The following is a 21,034-nucleotide window of genomic DNA, read 5'->3' as shown; positions in this document are numbered from 1 at the left end:
CATGTTTGGTGTGTGTGTGTGTGTTTTTTAGGTATTTTTAAAAAATATTTTTATTGCTAAAACAACATACAGACATATAAACATTCTGTATATGGTGTGCAATTATTGGCTCACAATATCATCACATAGTTGTGTATTCATCACCATGATCATTTTTTGGAGCATTTGCATCACTCCAGAAAAAGAAATAAAAAAGAAAAAAGAAAACACTCATACATACTTTCTTGGTCAGGTTTATGTGTCAACTTGGCTAAGTGGTCATGCCTGTTTGGTTGGGCAAGTGCTGGCCTACCTGTTGCAATGAGGACATTTCATAAAATTAAATCATGATCATGTCAACTGCATCCACAGCTGATTCATTTGTAATCAGCCAAAGGGGAGTGTCTTCTGCAATGAATGATGTTTACTCTAATCACTGGAAGCCTTTTAAGGAGGATTCAGAAGTGACAGGCTGTCTTCCTTTCTGTTTCAGCTGGAGAGCTTCTCCTGTGGAGTTCGTTGAGATCCTCCATCGGAATCGTCAGCTTCACAGCCAGGCCTGCAGATTTTGGATTCTGCATTCTCACGGTCATGTGAGGCACTTTTATAAATTTTATATTTGTGTGTGTTCCCTGTTGATTCTGTTTCTCTAGAGAACCCTAACTAATACATCTTGGTACCAGGAGTGGTTCTTAAGAAACAGAATCTTAAAAATGGGTTTTTATGAAAGGTTTTCTACTCTGACTGGACTCAAAGGAACTAAGGACTCTGATTCCCATAATCAGAATGACACTCCTAATCCATGGAGTGAGTTGACAAAAGAGATAGTCTAAATATCACCACTTGATTCTCCTAAAGCTTCGCTTGTATGAAGCCAGGCTCTGGGGGATAATGTTTTTGACACCTTTACAGAGTTTTGTGGAAACAAGAGGCATAGAGATGTTGGCTGGATGTTGTTAGATACATTACCTACATTAAAGAGTGAAAGTGATGGGCTTAAGCCTTCAAACGAGAATCTAAACTGCCATCTGAAAGATGTAGACGTTTCTATGAGTATCCTGAAGGAAAATCTTATTTCCTGTAGCTGTAGACTTGAGATCTCTAAAATTCAGACTCAGAATCTTATTGTTAGAGTAGCAACTTTGCAACATAAACTGAAATCTCAATGTTGCATGGTGTCTGCCATTAAAGTGAAGGCATTGATTGGAAAGGAGTGGGACCCTGAAGAATGGGATGGTGACATATGGATTGATAATGATGTCGGTGTGAGCTTGAAACCCTAGGTCATGCTGAGTTTTCCACAGATAATCCTGTAATAATTTGCTCTGAAGACATAGCTGCCCCATCTCCAGCCTGCCTTGAGGAGTTGTCCACCCAACCTCCTACTAAAGGGATTAGCCCTATCGCGATTAATCCTGTTTCACCAGATGAAACTGCAAATGAAGGTCCTGAAGCAAATGGCTTGTAAGCTATTTCTAATTCTTTTCATGACCCACCCCCAACACCCTTCATTTCTTCCAGACCGATAACTAGACTAAAGTCTGAACAGGCCCCTAAAGGTGAGGTAGAAATTATCACACATGAGGAGGCGCAGTATACTCCAAAAGAACTGCATGAGCTTTCCAATTTATATAGACAGAAATCAGAGGAATATGTGTGGCAATGGATTTTAAGTGTATGGGATAATGGTGGGAGGAATATAAGGCTGAATCAGGCTGAATTTATTGATATGGGCCCACTAAGCAGAGATTCTGCATTCAACGTTATAGCTCGAGGGGTTAGAAAAGGTATTAACAGTTTGTTTGAATGGTTGGCTGAAACATGGATAAAAGGTGGCCAACATTATGTGAGGTTGAAATGCCAGAACTGCCCTGGTATACTGTAAATGAGGGGATCCAGACCCTTACAGAGATTGGAATATTAGAGTGGATTTATCATGCAAAGCCAGCTCTTACACCCCAGGAATGTTCGGAGGATGCACCTTTTACCAGAACAGAGAGAAATAAATTTGTGAGACTAGCACCATCATTCCTGAAGAGCTCTGTAGTTGCACTTCTCTGTAGTGCAGATATTGCTGTAGGAACTGCTGTCACTGAGCTGGAACCATTAAACACAATGGGGATGATGGGATCGTGAGTTGACAGAAGCCAGGTGGCAACACTTACTCACCAAAGACAGGGTAGACGTGGCTATTATAATAGACAGCAAACTCAAAGCAACATCAAAATTAAATGACTCGAAAGACGCTCTGAAAGCAGCCGAAGGTCCGGACATCAAGGAGAGCCTCCAAGACCAGATCCGGCAGTGGTTCATCGAGTGCAGAACAGCTACTGGGGGAGTGGAGATAATACAGAGCAGCTCCCGGAGCCACGAGGGAGAGCAAAGGGACGGCGTACCCCATCCTGGAACGGCTGACTATCTGGGAGAACCAGCTCCGGTGAGATCACCAAGGGGCACGGGCTTTCCTGGGTGGGATGGCAAGCGACCGGAGTCCCTCCCTTCCACCTTCCCAGGTCAGCTGGTAGAATTGGACAGGTGGTCCCCTTAGGCCGCGGCGGCTGGTGCCCCCACCATACGAGGCCCCCTGGAACAACTGAGATAGTTGGGTCGGAAATTCCCAGACTGCGGAGAACAGTGACCGGGGGATCCCTTCCAAACACGTGACTCCCCTGTCAGCTGGGAATAGTGCACTCTCCCGGGCGGCGACAGCTGGCGCCCTCCCGCCACGCTTGGTGCCCCAGGCCGACTAGCTAATTCGGCCGGACGCTCTCCCGTGCTGCGGCGGCCAGCGACCCTCCCCGCATTCGGAACCCCAGGCCGGCTGGCATTCTTCCAAGACGCTTTGGCTGCTGAACCTCCCCTACGGCAAGAATTTTCCAGAGTTAAAGGACCCACAGCAACTTTCACTGGTGGAACCCGTGGACAAACGTGTGCCACGAGCGCCACCTACTGGGCAGGATAAGAAAAACAGAACCCAGAGATTGCACAGAAAAATCTTTCAACCTGTGGGGTCGAACACCCAGGGAAATCTGACTAAATGCCCAGACGCCAGCAGAAGATAACGGATCACGCTCAGAAAATTGAACATATGGCCCAGTCAAACGAAGAAACCAATAGTTCAAATGAGATACAGGAGATGAAACAACTAATGCTGAATATACGAACAGAAATGGAAAACCTCTTCAAAAACGAAATCGATAAATTGAGGGAGGACATGAAGAAGACATGGGCTGAACATAAAGAAGAAATAGAAAAACTGAAAAAAAAATCACAGAACTTATGGAAGTGAAAGATAAAGTAGAAAAGATGGAAAAAACAATGGATACCTACAACGACAGATTTAAAGAAACAGAAGATAGAATTAGTGATTTGGAGGATGAAACATCTGAATTCCAAAAAGAAACAGAAACTATCCGGAAAAGAATGGAAAAATTTGAACAAGGTATCAGGGAACTCAGGGACAATGTGAACTGTACAAATATACGTGTAGTGGGTATCCCAGAAGGAGAAGAGAAGGGAAAAGGAGGAGAAAAACTAATGGAAGAAATTATCACTGAAAATTTCCCAACTCTTATGAAAGACCTAAAATTACAGATCCAAGAAGTGCAGTGCACCCCAAAGAGATTAGACACAAATAGGCGTTCCCCAAGACACTTACTAGTTAGAATGTCAGAGGTCAAAGAGAAAGAGAGGATCTTGAAAGCAGCGAGAGAAAAACAATCCGTCACATACAAGGGAAACCCAATAAGACTATGTGTAGATTTCTCAGCAGAAACCATGGAAGCTAGAAGACAGTGGAATGATATATTTAAGTTACTAAAAGATAAAAACTGCCAGCCAAGACTCCTATATCCAGCAAAATTGTCCTTCAAAAATGAGGGAGAAATTAAAACATTCTCAGACAAAAAGTCACTAAGAGAATTTGTGACCAAGAGACCAGCTCTGCAAGAAATACTAAAGGAAGCACTAGAGTCAGAACCGAAAAGACAGAAGAGAGAGACATGGAGAAAAGTGTAGAAAGAAGGAAAGTCAGATATGATATATATAATACAAAAGGCAAAATGGTAGAGGAAAATATTATCCAAACAGTAATAACTCTAAATGTCAATGGACTGAATTCCCCAATTAAAAGACATAGACTGGCAGAATGGATTAAAAAAACAGGATCCTTCTATATGCTGTCTACAGGAAACACATCTTAGACCCAAAGATAAATATAGGTTGAAAGTGAAAGGTTGGGAAAAGATATTTCATGCAAATAACAACCAGAAAAGAGCAGGAGTGGCTATACTAATATCCAACAAGTTAGACTTCAAATGTAAAACAGTTAAAAGAGACAAAGAAGGACACTATATACTATTAAAAGGAACAATTAAGCAAGAAGACATAACAATCATAAATATTTACGCACCGAACCAGAATGCCCCAAAATACGTGAGGAATACACTGCAAACACTGAAAAGGGAAATAGACACATATACCATAATAGTTGGAGACTTCAATTCACCACTCTCATCAATGGACAGAACATCTAGACAGAGGATCAATAAAGAAATAGAGAATCTGAATATTACTATAAATGAGCTTGACTTAACAGACATTTATAGGACATTACATCCCACAACAGCAGGATATACCTTTTTTTCAAGTGCTCATGGATCATTCTCAAAGATAGACCATATGCTGGGTCACAAAGCAAGTCTTAACAAATTTAAAAAGATTGAAATCATACACAACACTTTCTCGGATCATAAAGGAATGAAGTTGGAAATCAATAATAGGCGGAGTGCCAGAAAATTCATAAATACATGGAGGCTCAACAACACACTCTTAAACAACAAGTGGGTCAAAGAAGAAATTGCAAGAGAAATTAGTAAATACCTAGAGGCAAATGAAAATGAAGACACAACATATCAAAACTTATGGGACGCAGCAAAGGCAGTGCTAAGAGGGAAATTTATTGCCCTAAATGCCTTTATCAGAAAAGAAGAAAAGGCAAAAATGCAGGAATTAACTGTCCACTTGGAAGAACTGGAGAAAGAACAGCAAACTAATCCCAAAGCAAGCAAAAGGAAAGAAATAACAAAGATTAGAGCAGAAATAAATGAAATTGAAAACATGAAAACAATAGAGAAAATCAATAAGACCAGAAGTTGGTTCTATGAGAAAATCAACAAGATTGATGGGCCCTTAGCAAGATTGACAAAAAGAAGAAGAGAGAGGATGCAAATAAATAAGATTAGAAATGAAAGAGGAGACATAACTACTGACCTCACAGAAATAAAGGAGGTAATAACAGGATACTATGAACAACTTTACGCTAATAAATACAACAATTTAGAAGAAATGGACAGGTTCCTGGAAAGACATGAACAACCAACTTTGACTCAAGAAGAAATAGATGACCTCAACAAACCAATCACAAGTAAAGAGATTGAATTAGTTATTCAAAAGCTCCCTAAAAAGAAAAGTCCAGGACCAGACGGCTTCACATGTGAATTCTATCAAACATTCCAGAAAGAATTAGTCCCTACTCTCCTCAAACTCTTCAACATAATCGAAGTGAAGGGAAAACTACCTAATTCATTCTATGAAGCCAACATCACCCTCATACCAAAATCAGGCAAAGATATTACAAAAAAAGAAAACTACAGACCAATCTCTCTAATGAATACAGGTGCAAAAATCCTCAATAAAATTCTAGCAAATCGTATCCAACAACACATTAAAAGAATTATACATCATGACCAAGTAGGATTCATCCCAGGTATGCAAGGATGGTTCAACATAAGAAAATCAATTAATGTAATACACCATATCAACAAATCAAAGCAGAAAAATCACATGATCATCTTAATTGATGCAGAGAAGGCATTTGACAAGATTCAACATCCTTTCCTGTTGAAAACACTTCAAAGGATAGGAATACAAGGGAACTTCCTTAAAATGATAGAGGGAATATATGAAAAACCCACAGCTAATATCATCCTCAATGGGGAAAAATTGAAAACTTTCCCCCTAAGATCAGGAACAAGACAAGGATGTCCACTATCACCACTATTATTCAACATTGTGTTGGAGGTTCTAGCCAGAGCAATTAGACAAGAAAAAGAAATACAAGGCATCAAAATAGGAAAGGAAGAAGTAAAACTATCACTGTTTGCAGACGATATGATACTATACGTAGAAAATCCAGAAAAATCCACAACAAAATTACTAGCGCTAATAAATGAGTACAGCAAAGTAGCAGGCTACAAGATCAACATTCAAAAATCTGTAGCTTTTCTATACACTAGTAATGAACAAGCTGAGGGGGAAATCAAGAAACGAATCCCATTTACAATCGCAACTAAAAGAATAAAATACCTAGGAATAAATTTAACCAAAGAGACAAAAAACCTATATAAAGAAAACTACAAAAAACTGTTAAAAGAAATCACAGAAAACCTAAATAGATGGAAGGGCATACCGTGTTCATGGATTGGAAGACTAAATATAGTCAAGATGTCAATCCTACCTAAATTGATTTACAGATTCAATGCAATACCAATCAAAATCCCAACAACTTATTTTTCAGAAATAGAAAAACCAATAAGCAAATTTATCTGGAAGGGCAGGATGCTCCGAATTGCTAAAAACATCTTGAGGGAAAAAAACGAAGCTGGAGGTCTCGCGCTGCCTGACTTTAAGGCATATTATGAAGCCACAGTGGTCAAAACAGCATGGTATTGGCATAAAGATAGATATATCGACCAATGGAATCGAATAGAGTGCTCAGATATAGACCCTCTCATCTATGGACATTTGATCTTTGATAAGGCAGTCAAGCCAACTCACCTGGGACAGAACAGTCTCTTCAATAAATGGTGCCTAGAGAACTGGATATCCATATGCAAAAGAATGAAAGAAGACCCATCTCTCACACCCTATACAAAAGTTAACTCAAAATGGATCAAAGATCTAAACATTAGGTCTAAGACCATAAAACAGTTAGAGGAAAATGTTGGGAGATATCTTATGGATCTTACAACTGGAGGCGGTTTTATGGACCTTAAACCTAAAGCAAGAACACTGAAGAAGGAAATAAATAAATGGGAGCTCCTCAAAATTAAACACTTTTGTGCATCAAAGAACTTCATCAAGAAAGTAGAAAGACAGCCTACACAATGGGAGACGATATTTGGAAACGACATATCAGATAAAGGTCTAGTATCCAGAATTTATAAAGAGATTGTTCAACTCAACAACAAAAAGACAGCCAACCCAATTACAAAATGGGAAAAAGACTTAAACAGACACCTACCAGAAGAAGAAATACAGATGGCCAAGAGGCACATGAAGAGATGCTCAATGTCCCTGGCCATTAGAGAAATGCAAATCAAAACCACAATGAGATATCATCTCACACCCACCAGAATGGCCATTATCAACAAAACAGAAAATGACAAGTGCTGGAGAGGATGCGGAGAAAGAGGCACACTTATCCACTGTTGGTGGGAATGTCAAAGGGTGCAACCACTGTGGAAGGCAGTTTGGCGGTTCCTCAAAAAGCTGAATATAGAATTGCCATACGACCCAGCAATACCATTGCTAGGTATCTACTCAAAGGACTTAAGGGCAAAGACACAAACGGACATTTGTACACCAATGTTTATAGCAGCGTTATTTACAATTGCAAAGAGATGGAAACAGCCAAAATCTCCATCAACAGAAGAGTGGCTAAACAAACTGTGGTATATACATACGATGGAATATTATGCAGCTTTAAGACAAGATAAACTTATGAACCATGTAATAACATGGATGGACCTAGAGAATATTATGCTGAGTGAATCCTTCCAAAAACTAAAGGACAAATACTGTATGGTCCCACTGATGTGAACGGACATTCGAGAATAAACTTGAAATATGTCATTGGTAACAGAGTTCAGCAGGAGTTAGAAACAGGGTAAGACAATGGGTAATTGAAGCTGAAGGGATACAGACTGTGCAACAGGACTAGATACAAAAACTCAAAAATGGACAGCACAATAATACCTAATTGTAAAATAATCATGTTAAAATACTGAATGAAGCTGCATCTGAGCTATAGGGTTTTTTTTGTTTTTGTTTGCTTGTTGGTTTGTTTGTTGTTGTTGTTTTTTACTATTATTACTACTTTTATTTCTTTTCTTTATATTAACATTTTATATCTTTTTCTGTTGTGTTGCTAGTTCCTCTAAACCGATGCAAATGTACTAAGAAACAATGATCATGCATCTATGTGATGATGTTAAGAATTACTGAGTGCATATGTAGAATGGTATGATTTCTAAATGTTGTGTTAATTTCTTTTTTTTTTCTTTCCGTTAATAATAAAAAAAAAATTAAATGACTCACAGAGATTTGTGGCATTGGGTAGTAAATCATGGGGTATCTAGAAGGGCAGTCTACTAAATTATCGTTCGAGCTATATAAACAAAAGAGTTCTAGGTCAAGTGAACAGAAGTCTAACCTGAATTACAAAACACAGAGTCACAGCCCCTTAATCAATTTGCAAACTTGAAAAGTTTACAGACCCAGAGTCCCTTGAATGAATAGGAGGCCAGGTCCCTTTGATGGAGAACCCTGTTACACTGCCTCAAATTTATACTGTTAATCTTCCTCCAAGCCTTCCCCAAGGTGACCGATGGCCTTTTACCAGGGTAACTGTGCATTGGGTAAAAAGAAATGATCAGATATTTCAGGGATTATTAAACACTGGTTCAGAGGTGACATTAATTCCAGGGGACCCAAAACATCACTCTGGTCCTTCATTCAGAGTGGAGACTTATGGAGGCCAGGTGATCAATGGAGTTTTAGCTCAGGTCCATCTCACAGTGGGTCCAGTGGATCCCTGGACCCATTCTGTAGTTATTTCCCCAGTTCCAGAATGTATAATTGCTATAGACATACTGAGCACCTGGCAGAATCCCCACATTGGCTCTCTAACTCCTGCAGTGAGGGCTCTCTAACTCCTGCAGTGGAAGCCACTAGAACTGTCCCTACTGAGCAAAATAGTAATTCAGAAGCAATACCGGATTCCAGGAAGGATTGCAGAGATTACTGCCAGTCTACAGGACTTGAAGGATGCAGGGGTGGTGATTCTCACCACATCTCCATTCAATTCTCCTATTTGGCCTGTGCAGAAAACAGATTGGTCTTGGAGGATGACAGTGGATTATCATAAGCTCAACCAGGTGGTAACTCCAATTGCATCTGCTGTTCCAGATGTGGTATCATTGCTTTAACAAATTAATACATCTCCTGGTATCTGGTATGCAGATATTGATAAAGCAAATGCTTTTTTCTCAATACTTTTAGCAAGGACCACCAGAAACAGTTTGCTTTCAGCTGGCAAGGTCAGAATTATACTTTCACTGTGCAACCTCAAGGGTATATCAGCTCTCCGGCCCTATGTCATAATCTTGTCTGAAGGAAACTTGGTCATTTCTCCCTCCCACAAAACATCACACTGGTCCATTATAATGATGATATCATGTTGATTGGACCTCGTGAGCAAGAAGTAGCAACTACTCTAGACTTACTGGTAAGGCATTTGCATGTCAGAGGATGGGAGATGAATCCTACAGAAATACAGGGGCCTTCCACCTCAGTGAAATTTCTAGGTGTCCAGTGGTGTGGGGCATGTCAAGATATTCCTTCTAAGTGAAAGATAAGTTGCTGCATCTCAGCCTTTGTTTGACTGAAAATGAGGCACAATACCCAGTTGGTCTCTTTGGATTTTGATGACAACATATTCCTCCTTGTGGTGTGCTACTCTGGCCCATTTATTGAGTGACCAGAAAAACTGCTAATTTTGAATGGGGACCTGAACAAGAGGAATCTCTGTGAACAGGTCCAGGTTGCTGTACAAGCTGCTCTGCCACTGGGCCATATCATCCAGCAGATCCAATGGTGTTGGAAGTGTCAGTGACAAATGGAGATGCTGTCTGGAGCCTTTGGCAGGCCTCTATAGGAGAATCACAACACAGATCCTTAGGATTTTGGAGCAAAGCCTTACCATCTGCTGCAGATAACTATGCTGCTTTTGAGAAACAGCTTTTGACCTGTTACTAGACCTTAGTAGAGACTAACCATGGGTCAGTAAGTTACCATGAGACCTGAGTTGCCTATCATGAGCTGGGTGTTGCCTGGCCCACCAGTTCATAAATTAGGGCATGCACAGCAGCACTCTATTGTAAAATGGAAATGGTATATACAAGATAGGGCCTGATGAGGTCTTCAAGACACAAGTAAGTCACATGAAGAAGTGATCCAAATTCCCATGGTCTCCACTCCACCACATTACCTTCTCTTTCCCAGACCAGAGCTATGGCCTCTTGTGGAGTGCCTTATAGAGAATTGACTGAGGAAGAGAAAACTTGGTCCTGGTTTACTGATGGTTCAGCATGATATTCAGGTACCACCCAAAAGTGGACAGCTGCAGCATTACAACCCCTTTCTGGGGTGTCCTTGAAGACAGTGGTGAGGGGAAATCCTCCCAGTGGGAAGAACTTCGAGCAGTGCACCTGGTTGTTCATTTTACTTGGAAAGAAAACTGGCCAGAGGTGCATTTCTATACTGACTCATGGGCTGTTGCTAAGCCCCCACTCTGACTGGTGGACAAGAATGACGTTTTGAGTCACCTGGAATTAATGCCACTCCTGAAGCAGTGTCTAATAATCCCTGAAATATCTGATCATTTCCTTTTCCCTAATGCAAAGTTACCCTGGTAAAAGGTCGTCGGTCTCCTTGGGGAAGGCTTGGAGGAAGATTGACAGTATAAATTTGTGGCAGTGTAACAGAGTTCTCCCCCAAAGGGACCTGGCCTCCCTTTCATTCAAGGGGCTTTGGATCTGCAAACTGTCTCAAGTCTGGAAATTGATTAAGGGGCTGTGACTCTGTGTTTTTGTAATTCAGGTTAGACTTCTGTCCACTTGACCTAGATCTCTTTTGTTTATACAGCTCAAAAAAGAATTTAGTAGACTGCCCTTGTATTGTATTTCTAGGTACCCCATGATTTACTAGTCAATACCACAAATTTCTGCGAGTCATACAATTTTGACACCTGCTTTGAGTTTGCTGTCTGTTATAATCACCATGTCTACCCTATCTTTGGTGATTAAGTGCTGCCACCTGGCTTCTGCCAACTGAGGATCCTGTCATCCCCATTGTATTTAAGGATTCCAGCTCAATGACAGCAGTTCCTACAGTTATATCTGACCTACAGAGAAGTGCAACTACAGAGCTCTTCAGGGATGATGGTGCTAGTCTGACAAATTTATTTCTCAATGTTCTGGTAAAAGGTACATCCTCTGGACATTCCTGGGCTGTAAGAGCAGACTTTGCATGATAAATCCACTCTAACATTCCCATCTCTCTAAGCATCTGGATCCCCTCATCTGCATTATACCAGGGCAGTTCTTTCATGTCAATGTCAGGTAATGTCAGCCACCTTTTGATCCATGTTTCAATCAAACTTCCAAACTATTAATACCTTTTGTAACCCCTCAAGCTATAATATTGAATGTAGAATCTCTGCTTAGTGGACCCATATCAATAAGTTCAGCCTGATCCAGCCTTATATTCCTCCCACCATTTTTCCACACCCTTAAAATCCATTGCCACACATATCCCCCTGATTTCTGTCTACATAAATTGGAAAACCCACACAGTTCTTTTGGAGTGTAATGTAACTCCTCATGTGTGATACTTTGTACCTCACCTTTAGGGGTCTGTTGGGACTTTAGTCTAGTTATAGGTCTGGAAGAAATGAAGGGTGTTGGGGGTGGGTCATGAAAAGAATTAGAAATAGCTTACAAGCCATTTGCTTCAGGACCTTCATTTGCAGTTTCATCTGGTGAAACAGGATCAATCACTTTAGGGCTAATCCCTTCAGGAGGAGGTGGGGTGGACTACTTCTCAAAGCAGGTTGGAGGTGGGGCAGCTATGTCCTCAGGGCAGACTATTACAGGGTTATCTAGAGAAGACTCAGTGTGACCTAGGGTACAAACTCACTGCCAACATCATTATCAATCCATATGCCACCATCCCATTTTTCAGGGTCCCACTCCTTTCCAGTCAATGCCCTCACTTTAACAGCAGATACCATGCAACATTGAGATTTCAGTTTACATTGTAAAGTTGCTACTCTAACAATAAGATTCTGAGTCTGGTTTTCAGAGATCTCAAGTCTACAGCTACAGGAAATAATATTTTCCTTCAGGATACTCCTAGAAGCTTCTACATCTGTCAGACGGCACTTAAGATTCGTGTTTGAAGCCTTAAGCCCATCCCTTTCACTCCTTAATGTAGCCAGTGTATCTAACAACAACCAGCCAACATCTCTATACCTCTTAATTCCACAAAATTCTGCAAAGGTGTTAAAGACATTATTCCCCAGAGCCTGGCTTCATACAAGTGAAGCATTAGAAGAATCAAAATTCTCCTAATCCTAATTTCTCCTAATCCTAATGCGGGTGGTGGTATTTTGACTATCTCTTTTGCCAACTCACTCCATGGATTGAGAGTGCCATTCTAATTATGGGAATCAGAGTCCTTAATGCCTTCGAGTCCAGTCTGATTAGAAAACCATTCATAAAAACCCATGTTTAAGATTCTGTTTGTTAAAAACCACTCCTGGTACCAAGATGTATTAATTAGGGTTCTCTAAAGAAACAAAATCAACAGTAAACACTCACAAATATAAAATTTACAGAAGTGTCTCATGTGACTATAGGAACACAGAGTCCAATATCCACAGGGCAGGCTGTGAAGCCGATGATTCTGATGGAGGATCTGGATGAACTCTGCAGGAAGGGCTTGCCAGCCAAAGCAGGAAGACAGCCTGTCTCCTCTGAATTCTCCTTAAAAGGCTTCCAGTGATTAAATTAAGCATGACTCATGGCAGAAGACACTCCCCTCAGCTGATTACAAATGGAATCAGCTGTGGATGCAGCTGATGTGATCATAATCTAATTCTATGAAATGTCCTCATTGCAACAGACAGGCCAGCACTTGCTCAACCAGACAAACAGGTACCACCATTTGACCAAGTTGACACATGAACCTGACCATGACATTCATCTCTCCCCCAAGGGAACTTTGCAAATACTTTTTTATTCACTGTTCAAATCAGTCTGGGATTTATCAGGGCATCACTCTGGACAAACCAACAAAATCTCATGCTCTATTCAAGGTACCATATAATTATGGTGTCCAATTAAACTGTCCACATAGGTTACATTAAGAAATGCACTAGTTAAATTATGAATTTTGTACCAAATAAACATATTTTGCTTTAGTCTTACACATAAGTTAATGTTTTAAAATATGAATTACCATCTATTTTCAACACCCTGCAATACTGACATTCTTTTGTTCTTCCTCCATGCAAAAACATTTTTTAATTTTTGCATTTAGTCATTATCATTGTACACTCTAGGCATTTCTAGATTATGCCATCTCAGTCTTTATCATCTAACTTTGCTTCTGATTTCACTTGTGCCCCCAGGCCTCCTCCCTCTATCATTCTCACATTCAACTTCATTCAGTGTACTAACATTATTGTATTACAGTTAATTAGTAATGTGCTTTCCATTTCTGAAGTTTTTTTACTCCCTTATTTATTTATTTTTATTTTTTTATTAATTAAAAAAATTAACTAACAAAACATTTAGAAATCATTCCATTCTACATATACAATCAGTAATTCTTAATATCATCACATAGTTGCATATTCATCATTTCTTAGTACATTTGCATCGATTTAGAAAAAGAAATAAAAAGACAACAGAAAAAGAAACAAAACAATAATAGAGAGAAAACAAAACAAAAAAACTATACCTCACATGCAGCTTCATTCAATGTTTTAACATAATTACATTACAATTAGGTAGTATTGTGCTGTCCATTTCTGAATTTTTTGCACAATCTGTATCCCCTCTGCTCCAATTACCCAATATCTACCCTACATCTATCTCTTGATGGTCTTTCTTCTTGGCTGAAATTTTCCAATTTCATTTGCTAATGATAGTTCATATCAGTGAGACCATATAGTATTTGCCCTTTTGTTTCTGGATAATCTCACTCAGCATAATGTCTTCAAGGTCCATCCATGTTCTTACATGCTTCATAACTTTATTCTGTCTTCAGCTGCATAATATTCTATTCATAATATTATATTATATTATATTATATTATATTATATTATATTATATTATATTATATTATATTATATTATATTATATTCATAATATACTTTCACTGTCCTACCTCAGGGGTATATCAACTCTCCAGCCTTATGTCATAGTCTTGTCCACAAGGAATTGATCGTTTCTCTCTCCCACAAGACCTCACACTGGTCCATTATATTGATGATATCATGTTGATTCGACCTAGTGAGCAAGAAGTAGTAACTACTTTAGACTTACTGGTAAGGCATTTGCATGTCAGAAGATGGAAGATAATTCCAACAAAAATCCAGGGCCCTTCCACCTCAGTGAAATTTCTAGGTGTCCAGTGGTGTGGGGCATGTCGAGTTATCCCTTCTAAAGTGAAGAATAAGTTGCTGCATCTGGCCCCTCCTATGACCAAAAAAGAGGTACAATGCCTAGTTGGTCTCTTTGGATTTTGGTGACAACATATTCCTTATTTGGGTGTGCTACTCCGACACATTTATTGAGTGACCCGAAAAGCTGCTGATTTTGAGTGGGGACCTGAACAAGAGGAGGATGTGTGATAGGTCCAGGCTGCTGTAAAATCTGCTCTGCCACTTGAGCCATATGATCCAGCAGATCCAATGGTGCTGGAAGTGTCAGTGGCAAATGGAGATGTTGTCTTGAGCTTTTGGCAGGCCCCTATAGGAAAATCACAATACAGACCATTATTATTTTGGAGCAAAGCCTTACCATCTGCTATAGATAACTACTGTCCTTTTGAGAACAGCTTTTGGCCTGCTACTGGGCCTTAGTAGAGACTGAACCTTAGCCATGGGCCACCAAGTTACCATGAAACCTGAGTTGCCTGTCATGAGCTGGGAGTTGTCTGACCCACCAAGCCATACAGTTAGGTGTGTGCAGCAGCACTCTATTGTAAAATGGAAATGATATATACAAGATAAGGCCAGAGCAGGTCCTGAAGGCACAAGTAAGTTACATGAAGAACTGGCCCAAATGCCCATGGTCTCCACTCCTGTCACATTACCTTCTCTTTCCTAAACCAGAGCTATGGCCTCTTGGGGAATTCCTTATAGTGAATTGACTGAGGAAGAGAAAACTCGGGCCTGGTTTACAGATAGTTTGGCATGATATGCAGGTAACACCTGAAAGTGGACAGCTGTAGCACTGCAACCACTTTCTGGGGTGTCCTTGAAGGAATGAGGTGAGGGGAAATCCTCCCAGTGGGCAGAACTTCGAGCAATGCACCTGGTTGTTCATTTTGCTTGGGAGGAAAACTGACCAGAGGTGTGTTTGTATAGCTGCTCATGGGCTGTTGCTAATGGTTTGGTTGGATGGTCAGGGACTTTGAAAGACCATATTGGAAAGCTGGTGACAAAGAGGCCTGGGGAAGAAGTATGTGGATAGACATTTCTGAGTGGGTTAAAAACATGATGATATTTGCATCCCATGTAAATGCACACCAGAGGGTGACTTCAGCAGAGGAAGTTTTTAATAATCAAGTGGATAAAATGATCTGTTCTGTGGATACCAGTCAGTCTCTTTCCCCAGCAACTCCTGTCATTGCCCAATGGGCTCATGAGCAAAGTGGTCATGGTGGGAGAGATGAGATTATGCATGGGCTCAGCAACATGGACTTCCACTCACCAAGGCTGACTTGGCAACAGCCACTGCTGAGTGTCCAATCTGCCAGCAGCAGAGACCCACACTCAGCCCACGGTATGGCACCATTCCCTGAGGTGACCAGCCAGCTACATGGTGGCAGGATGATTACATTGGACCATTCCCTTCATGGAAGGGGCAGTGATTTGTTCTAACTGGAATAGACACATACTCTGAATATGGGTTTGCTTTCCCTGCATGCAATGCTTATTCCGAAACTACCATCCTTGGGCTTACAGAATGCCTTATCCATCATCATGGTATTCCACATAGCATTGCTTCTGATCAAGGAACACACTTCACAGCAAATGAAGTTGCAGGAATGAGCACATGCTCAAGGAATTTTTTGGTCTTACCATATTTCCCATCATCCAGAAACAGCTAGATTGATAGAATGGTGGAATGGTCTTTTGAAAACTCAATTATAGTGTCAATTAGGTGGCAATACCTTGAAAGGCAGGGGTAATGTTCTCCAGGAAGCTGTATATGCTCTGAATCAGTGTCCACTGTATGGTGCTGTTTCTCCCATAGCCAGGATCCATGGGTCCAGGAACCAAAGGGTGGAAATGGGAGTGGCACCATTCACTGTTACCCCTAGTGATTCACTAGGAAAATTTTTGCTTCCTGTCCCTGCGACCCTGAGCTGTGCTGGTCTACAGGGGTTAGTTCCAAAAGGGAGAGTGCTTCCACCAAGAGAAACAGCAATGATTCCATTGAACTGGAATCTAAGACTGCCACCTGCTCACTTTGGGCTACTCATGTCCCTGGGTCAGCCAAGAAGGGGATTGCATTATTATTTGAGATTATTGAACCTGACTATCAGGGGGAAATAGGACTGCAACTACACAATGGAGGTAAAGAAGAGTTTTCTTGGAATATAGGAGATCCACTAGGGTGTCTTTTAGTACCACCATGCCCTGTGATTAAAATAAATGGAAAACTGCAACAGCCCAATCCAGGCAGGACTACCAATGGGTCTGAAACGTCAGCAATAAAGGTTTGGGTCACCCCACTAGGCAAAGAACCTGAGTGTAAAGGGAACATGGAATCGGTAGTGGAAGAAGGTAGTGATAAATATGAACTACGACCATGTGATCAGTTACAGAAATGAGGAGTGTAACACTCTTTTCTTCCTTTTATACTATTTCAGCTGTAAGATATCAAGTTTAAGAATGACTATTACCCAAGAACTTGCACCCTATTCTGGAGAAAGTTAATATGTTTCCAGTTATATGCAGAACAGTTGAGTATTGTTAGGTGAAAGAAAAAAATGTATGTTTTGATGTTTTTAATTTAGATATTAGGTATGATTTAAGGTGATATATATAGCTACCAAGTTGTCTAGGTAGAACCTGTCATGGTCAGGTTCATGTGTCAACTTGATCAGGTGGTGATACCTGTTTGTCTGTTTGGGCAAGAGCTGGCCTGTCTGTTGCAATGAGGACATTTCATAGAATTAGATCATGATCACATCAGCTGCATCCACTGCTGACTCCATTTGTAATCAGTCAAAGGGGAGTGTCTTCTGCAATGAGTGATGCTCAATCTAATCACTGGAAGCCTTATGAGGAGGATTCAGAAGAAACAGGCTCTCTTCCAGCTTTGGCCAGTGAGCCTCTCCTTTGGAGTTCATCCAGACCCTCAGTCAGATTCTTTGGCTTCTCAGCGTGCCCTGTGCATTTTGGACTCTGTGTTCCCACAGTCACATGAGACACTTTTATAAATTTTATATTTGTGAGTGTTACCTGTTGATTCTGTTTCTCTAGAAAACCCTAACTAATACAATGAGAAAGTGGGAAAATTCAATTTCCCCATGTGGAGAATTCCTGATATTCTCATAAGCAATGGGAACAACCAAAGCAATAGGCTGGGCCCCCAGTCTTGATATTTGTTCTTATGAAACAAGATAGGCTGTTTCATAACAGCCCACAAAGGATAGGCTAAGTGTACTTGAAATTAGGCCTAAGTATCACCCAAAGAGAACTTCTTTTGTTGCTCAGATGTGGCCTCTGTCTCTCAGCCAACATGACACACTCACTGCTTTCCCCCTCTCTATGTGGGACATGACTTCCCAGGGTGTAAACCTTCCCAGCAACATGGGACAGAAATACTAGAATAAGCTAGAACTCAGCATCAAGGGATTGAGAAAACCTTCTAGAACAAAAGTATGAATAGAAAAATGAGATAAAATAAAGTGTCAAAGGCTGAGAGATTTCAAACAGAGTTGAGAGGTTATCTTGGAGGTTATTCTTATGCATTATATAGATATCACCTTTTCAGCTAAGGTATATTGGAGAAGCTGGAGGGAAGTGCCTGAAAATGTAGAGTTGTGTTCCAGTAGCCATGTTTCTTGAAGATGATTGTATAATGATATAGCTTTTGCAACGTGACTGTGTGATTGTGAAAACCTTGTGCCTGATGCTCCTTTTATCTATGGTACAGACGGATGAGTAAAACATATGGATTAAAAATAAGTAAATAATAAGTGGAACAAATGTTAAAATAAATTTAGTAGATTGAAGTGCTAGTGATCAATGAAAGGAAGTGGTTTAAGGGGTATAGAAAAAAGGGGAAAAAAGGAAATATTGGGTAGATGGAAATACTAGCAGTCTATGAGAGGGAGGGGTAAGGGGCATAGTATGTATGAGTTTTTTCTTTTTTCTTTGTATTTCTTTTTCTGAATTAATGCAAATGTTCTAAGAAATGATCATGGTGATGAATATACAAATATGTGATGATATTGTGAGTTATTGATTATATACCAATAATGGAATGATCATATGGCAAGAATGTTTGTGTTTGTATGTTGCTAAGTTTAAAAAAATAACAAAAATTAAAACAAAATAATAACATGTTAGTGGGTATGAAGTGATATCTCATGGTTTTTGTTTGCATTTTCCTGATGACTAATGTTGTTGAGCATCACTGCATATGCTTATTGGCCATTTGTATATATTCCCTGGAAAGAAATATCTATTTGTGTTCTTTGACTATTTTTTAGTTGAGTTGCTTGTCTTTTACTGTTGATTTGTTGCAGTTCTTTATATTCTGGATATTAAACCCTTTATATATATATGTATATAAAATTTAATATATATATTTAATTTGCTGCTATTTTCTATCATTCTCTAGGTTTTCTTTTCCCTACTCTCATAATCCCCTTGGAACACAAAGATTTTCTTTATTTTGATGAAGTCGAGTGTATCTCTTTTTTCTTTTATTGCTGGCCCTTTTGGTATTTAATCTAACAAATCATTGCCAAATCCAACACCATGAAGGTTTTCTTCTAAAAGTTTTATGATTTTAGCTCTTATATTTCAGTCATTGATCTATTTTGTGTTAATTTTTAAGCGATCTAACTTCATTCCTTTCCATGTGGATATCCAGTTTCCCATCACCATTTGTTGAAAAGCTTGCCCTTTTAATGTACTTGGCACTCCTGTCAAAATTTATCTGGCTGTATATGTGTGTGTTCATTCCTGGACTCTCATTTCTATTCCATTGCTTTATGTGTCTATCCTTAATGTTCTGTAGTTTTCATTATAGAAGTTTTTCACCTTCTTGGTTAAATTTATATCTACATATTTCATTCTTTTAAATGCAATTTAAATGGAATTGCTTTCTTAATTTACATTTCAGACTGTTCCTTACTAGTGTATAGAAACACAGTTGAATTTGTTTGTTAATATTTTACTCACTTTTACTGAATTTGCTTATTAGTTGTAATATTTTCTTGTGGATTTGCTTGAATTTTTGACATAAAGGATAATGGCATCTGTGAACAGAGACAATTTTACTTCTTCCTTTTCAGTTTGGATGCCTTTTATTTCTTTTGCTTTCTTAATTGCCTTGGCTAGAACTTACAGTAAAATGTTGAATGGCCATAGTAAAGGGGGACATCCTTCCCTGATACTGAAAAAGCTTTCAAACTTTTACCATTGAGTATAATATCAGTAGGATTTTTTCAAATGCATTGTGTCCATCAATTGAGATGATTATGTGGTATTTTCCTTCAATCAACATGCTGTATTTCATTCTGGGTTTTTCCTAATTGCCCTTTATCATGTTAAGGGAATTTCCTTCTGTTCTTATTTTTGAGTATTTTTATCAAGAAAGATTGTTGGGACCAGAGGCCAAACTCGGGATCTGACAAGATGGCCGGGCTTCCCCGCAGGATTATCAAGGAAACCCAGTGTTTGCTGGCAGAACCAGTTCCCGGTATTAAAGCAGAACCAGATGAGAGCAACGCCCGTTATTTTCACGTGGTCATTGCTGGCCCCCAAGATTCCCCCTTTGAGGGAGGGACTTTTAAACTTGAACTATTCCTTCCAGAAGAATACCCAATGGCAGCCCCTAAAGTACGTTTCATGACCAAAATTTATCACCCTAATGTAGACAAGTTGGGAAAAATATGTTTAGATATTTTGAAAGATAAGTGGTCCCCAGCACTGCAGATCCGCACAGTTCTGCTATCGATCCAGGCTTTGTTAAGTTCTCCCAATCCAGATGATCCATTAGCAAATGATGTAGCGGAGCAATGGAAGACCAACGAAGCCCAAGCCATAGAAACAGCTAGAGCATGGACTAAGCTATATGCCATGAATAATATTTAAATCGATCTGATCATCAAGTGTGCATCACTTCTCCTGTTCTGTCAAGACTTCTTCCTTTTTTGTTTGCATTTAATGGACACAGTCTTAGAAACATTACAGAATAAAAGCCCAGACATCTTCAGTCCTTTGGTGATTAAATGCACATTAGCAAATCTATGTCTTGTCCTGATTCACTGTTGTAAAGCATGAGCAGAGGCTAGAAGTATCATCTGGATTGTTGCGAAACGTTTAAAAGCAGTGGCCCCTCTCCTGCTTTTATTCTTCCCCCCATCATGGTTTAATTATAAAGCACTGTGAATGAAGGTAGTTGTCAGGGTTAGCTGCAGGGGTGTGGGTGTTTTTATTTATTTTTATTTTTGAGGAGGGAGATAGTTTTATTATTTTATAAGTTCCTTCCCCCCCCACGCCTTTTGTGGTGATCTAATTAAATGTGTTGGTTAAAAGCGGCTAACCAGTTGTTCTTTAGAATATACCCTTTAGCCAAGTCTAACTTTATTTAGACGCTGTAGATGGACAAGCTTGATTGTTTGAACCAAAATGGGAACATTAAACAAACATCACAGTCCTCACTAATAACATTGT

At 39.7% G+C, this 21,034-nt stretch overlaps 1 pseudogene; it reads left to right on the top strand.

Moving 5' to 3' along the window:
* Window positions 1-19,982: 19,982 nt before the first annotated feature.
* Window positions 19,983-20,608, top strand: LOC143670267 (ubiquitin-conjugating enzyme E2 N pseudogene; annotated as a pseudogene).
* Window positions 20,609-21,034: the final 426 nt, after the last annotated feature.

Source organism: Tamandua tetradactyla, chromosome X (assembly GCF_023851605.1).
Source record: "Tamandua tetradactyla isolate mTamTet1 chromosome X, mTamTet1.pri, whole genome shotgun sequence".
Taxonomy (NCBI): Eukaryota; Metazoa; Chordata; class Mammalia; order Pilosa; family Myrmecophagidae; genus Tamandua; species Tamandua tetradactyla.
Note: the sequence above shows the minus strand (reverse complement) of the source record. Positions and strands in the feature narration are given on the sequence as shown.